Raw genomic sequence first — 6,000 nt, 5'->3', positions numbered from 1 at the left:
GCTTTTTCCCTCCTAGGGATGAATAAAGTATTCCTCTACTCTCTACTCTACTCTACTCTAGCATTAGTCTTTTCAACATTGCTTTAGCAGTTTCGTCAACTAATTTAGCATTGATTCAACAATTTCTTCAGCTCATTCAGCATTGCTTCAGCAACAGCGTTCAGCTGCTTTCAGCATTCACACGCATTTTCTGCAGGAAATGCTATCTTTTTCTAGTTATTATTCTTACTTCTTCCGCTCTTTTTCAGGATCTAACTCCTTCTTCATACTTTGTGCTATTTCAACAATTCATATATCAAAACGTGCAGCTTTTTCAAGACATTTATGCTATGACTTTTCTCTTTCATACTATTTATACTTTTTAAAATATTTAACTTTTTCTGCAATTTTTCTCCCATAGGAAATGAATTGAAACAGTCTTCAAACTCTTCAAATCTTCTGCTTCTTTCAGCCTCTAATAGCTTCAGCATACTTTCAGCTACAGACTTCATTCAACTTTTAAACTGTTCACAAACCTTTCAACTATTCAGCTATATCTCAGCTTATTGATATCTTCAACAGTTTCAGATATATGTATAGTTTTAAAATCATTAAAATTTCTGACAAAATTCAGATTTAACATGAAAGTCAATGGGACGGAATGTTCGGACGTTGGCAGTTGGCAGAGTGACAGAGGGTCTAAAAATCCTCTCACATTTTTCTCTCTATCCTGTCAGTACGGCCACAGATTACACTCTACACACATAATTTCGGCCACGTTTGTAGACAAGCTCATCCTTGATCTCTTCATGTGCTCAAAAAACCAGAGAGACAAACACAATTTAAACTGGGAGCCTCCGAGTGCAGCCAGTTCCCTCTCTCCTCTCATTGACTCCCATTCAAAAGTAGGCGCTGATTTTCTAAACGTCCCAAAGTTTCCAACCTGCGACACAATCAACAATTTTTACTCTAGAAACACCAAAGTGACATGGACGCGTTCAGCAAGGTCTTATGGTTCGGAAAATGTAAACCTTTTGCTCGTACTAAGTACAGATTTGTCGTACATTAGATCTGTTTGAGGGTGTCACAGAGCAGTTAAAGCCTATGGTTAAAGCTGCCACCATACCTTAAAGCCACCAGCCAACAGTTACATGGTAACCTCAACATGGCAACCTCAACATGGCAACCTCACCATGGCAACCTCACCATGACAACGTCATCATGGCAACGTCACCATGGCAACGCACACACATTCTCTCTATTTGACTGTCTGTCGGTCACACACACAAATGGACACACACTGACCATACACACATATCCAACACACACACACAAATGGACACACACTGACCATACACACATATCCAACACACACACACACACACACATGGACACACACTGACCATACACACATATCCAACACACACACACACACACACACACATGGACACACACTGACCATACACACATATCCAACACACACACATACACACGGACACACACTGACCATACACACATATCCAACACACACACACACACACACACACACACATGGACACACACTGACCATACACACATATCCAACACACACACACAAATGGACACACACTGACCATACACACATATCCAACACACACACACACACACACACATGGACACACACTGACCATACACACATATCCAACACACACACACACACACACACACACACACACACACACACACATGGACACACACTGACCATACACACATATCCAACACACACACACACACACACACACACATGGACACACACTGACCATACACACATATCCAACACACACACACACACACACACACACACACACACACACACACACACACACACACACACACACACATGGACACACACTGACCATACACACATATCCAACACACACACACATGGACACACACTGACCATACACACACACACACACACACACACACACACACACACACACTTTTCCTACAGTTGTCTGACTGTTTTGTATGTACCTCTCTATCTTCCTGTTGTAGTCAATGGACTCGTTGCTGTTAATTTTGTTCTTTAGCTATTTAAACTGAAAATACACATTTCCCCATTTTGGTCATGTTGAACACATTGTTTTACACGTATCCTAAACTACTGAGGCTCTTCTCAACCATTTCACACCATTAAACCCGCTGTTTACATGTTCTACTCCTCAGCTAATGCTCGATCTATATTCTTCAACAATGTTCTTCTGCTGTCAGTTTACAATGTATTTCAGTAGGCATGAACTTTTTTCCTAATTCAGGAATTTTTCAAACTCTTCTTTGACAATTCAAGTAATTTCCAGCCATTTCATACAAAGTCTCACATCTTCTACTTTTTAAATATATTCTCAGCCATTGCTTCGGCTATGTTAGTGCTGGTTCATCAGTTGTCCTTCCTGTCAGGTTAGCTGCAGATTTCAACTATTTAACCATTACATTTAAACATGCAGAATTTCAATGTTTTCTTCTCCCTTTAGCATTTCTACTGCTTTTTACCTTTCTACAAGTTATATGTTTAAGCTTTTTCCCTCCTAGGGATGAATAAAGTATTCCTCTACTCTCTACTCTACTCTAGCATTAGTCTTTTCAACATTGCTTTAGCAGTTTCGTCAACTAATTTAGCATTAATTCAACAATTTCTTCAGCTCATTCAGCATTGCTTCAGCAACAGCGTTCAGCTGCTTTCAGCATTCACACGCATTTTCTGCAGGAAATGCTATCTTTTTCTAGTTATTCTTACTTCTTCCGCTCTTTTTCAGGATCTAACTCCTTCTTCATACTTTGTGCTATTTCAACAATTCATATATCAAAACGTGCAGCTTTTTCAGGACATTTATGCTATGACTTTTCTCTTTCATACTATTTATACTTTTTTAAAATATTTAACTTTTTCTGCAATTTTTCTCCCATAGGAAATGAATTGAAACAGTCTTCAAACTCTTCAAATCTTCTGCTTCTTTCAGCCTCTAAAAGCTTCAGCATACTTTCAGCTACAGACTTCATTCAACTTTTAAACTGTTCACAAACCTTTCAACTATTCAGCTATATCTCAGCTTATTGATATCTTCAACAGTTTCAGATATATGTATAGTTTTAAAATCATTAAAATTTCTGACAAAATTCAGATTTAACATGAAAGTCAATGGGACGGAATGTTCGGACGTTGGCAGTTGGCAGAGTGACAGAGGGTCTAAAAATCCTCTCACATTTTTCTCTCTATCCTGTCAGTACGGCCACAGATTACACTCTACACACATAATTTCGGCCACGTTTGTAGACAAGCTCATCCTTGATCTCTTCATGTGCTCAAAAAACCAGAGAGACAAACACAATTTAAACTGGGAGCCTCCGAGTGCAGCCAGTTCCCTCTCTCCTCTCATTGACTCCCATTCAAAAGTAGGCGCTGATTTTCTAAACGTCCCAAAGTTTCCAACCTGCGACACAATCAACAATTTTTACTCTAGAAACACCAAAGTGACATGGACGCGTTCAGCAAGGTCTTATGGTTCGGAAAATGTAAACCTTTTGCTCGTACTAAGTACAGATTTGTCGTACATTAGATCTGTTTGAGGGTGTCACAGAGCAGTTAAAGCCTATGGTTAAAGCTGCCACCATACCTTAAAGCCACCAGCCAACAGTTACATGGTAACCTCAACATGGCAACCTCAACATGGCAACCTCACCATGGCAACCTCACCATGACAACGTCATCATGGCAACGTCACTCTCTATTTGACTGTCTATCGGTCACACACACAAATGGACACACACTGACCATACACACATATCCAACACACACACACACACACACACTGACCATACACACATATCCAACACACACACACACACACACACACACACACACATGGACACACACTGACCATACACACATATCCAACACACACACATACACACGGACACACACTGACCATACACACATATCCAACACACACACACACAAATGGACACACACTGACCATACACACATATCCAACACACACACACACCCACACACACACACATGGACACACACTGACCATACACACATATCCAACACACACACACAAATGGACACACACTGACCATACACACATATCCAACACACACACACACACACACTGACCATACACACATATCCAACACACACACACACACACACACACACACACACACACACATGGACACACACTGACCATACACACATATCCAACACACACACACACACACACACATGGACACACACTGACCATACACACATATCCAACACACACTGACCATACACACATATCCAACACACACACACACACACACACACACACACATGGACACACACTGACCATACACACATATCCAACACACACACACACACACACACACACACACACACACACACACACACACACACACACACACACACACACACACACACTTTTCCTACAGTTGTCTGACTGTTTTGTATGTACCTCTCTATTTTCCTGTTGTAGTTAATGGACTCGTTGCTGTTAATTTTGTTCTTTAGCTATTTAAACTGAAAATACACATTTCTCCATTTTGGTCATGTTGAACGCATTGTTTTACACGTATCCTAAACTACTGAGGCTCTTCTCAACCATTTCACACCATTAAACCCGCTGTTTACATGTTCTACTCCTCAGCTAATGCTCGATCTATATTCTTCAACAATGTTCTTCTGCTGTCAGTTTACAATGTATTTCAGTAGGCATTAACTTTTTTCCTAATTCAGGAATTTTTCAAACTCTTCTTTGACAATTCAAGTAATTTCCAGCCATTTCATACAAAGTCTCACATCTTCTACTTTTAAATATATTCTCAGCCATTGCTTCAGCTATGTTAGTGCTGGTTCATCAGTTGCCCTTCCTGTCAGGTTAGCTACAGATTTCAACTATTTAACCATTACATTTAAACATGCAGAATTTCAATGTTTTCTTCTCCCTTTAGCATTTCTACTGCTTTTTACCTTTAAAAAGGCATTCATCTCACACTACAAGTTATATGTTTCAGCTTTTTCCCTCCTAGGGATGAATAAAGTATTCATCTACTCTCTACTCTACTCTAGCATTAGTCTTTTCAACATTGCTTTAGCAGTTTCGTCAACTAATTTAGCATTGATTCAACAATTTCTTCAGCTCATTCAGCATTGCTTCAGCAATAGCGTTCAGCTGCTTTCAGCATTCACACGCATTTTCTGCAGGAAATGCTATCTTTTTATTGTTATTCAAATCTTTATACTTATTATTCTTACTTCTTCCACCCTTTTTCTGCGTTTAACTCCTTCTTCATACTTTGTGCTATTTCAACAATTCATATATCAAAACGTGCAGCTTTTTCAAGACATTTATGCTATTATTTTTCTCTTTCATACTATTTATACTTTTTAAAATATTTAACTTTTTGTGCAATTTTTCTCTCATAGGAAATACATTGAAACAGTCTTCAAACTCTTCAAATCTTCTGCTTCATTCAGCCTCTAATAGCTTCAGCATACTTTCAGCTACAGACTTCATTCAATTTTTAAACTGTTCACAAACCTTTCAACTATTCAGCTATATCTCAGCTTATTGATATCTTCAACAGTTTCAGATATATGTATAGTTTTAAAATCATTAAAATTTCTGACAAAATTCAGATTTAATATGAAAGTCAATGGGACGGAATGTTCGGACGTTGGCAGTTGGCAGAGTGACAGAGGGTCTAAAAATCCTCTCACATTTTTCTCTCTATCCTGTCAGCACAGCCACAGATTACACTCTACACACATAATTTCGGCCACGGTTGTAGACAAGCTCATCCTTGATCTCTTCATGTGCTCAAAAAACCAGAGAGACGAACACAATTTAAACTGGGAGCCTCTGAGTGCGGCCAGTTCCCTCTCTCCTCTCATTGACTCCCATTCAAAAGTAGGCGCTGATTTTCTAAACGTCCCAAAGTTTCCAACCTGCGACACAATCAACAATTTTTACTCTA

Source organism: Trachurus japonicus, chromosome 11, assembly GCF_045865225.1.
Source record: "Trachurus japonicus isolate A0001 chromosome 11, Traja_1.0".
In the NCBI taxonomy this organism is placed as follows: Eukaryota; Metazoa; Chordata; class Actinopteri; order Carangiformes; family Carangidae; genus Trachurus; species Trachurus japonicus.
This window is presented reverse-complemented; position numbering follows the sequence as displayed.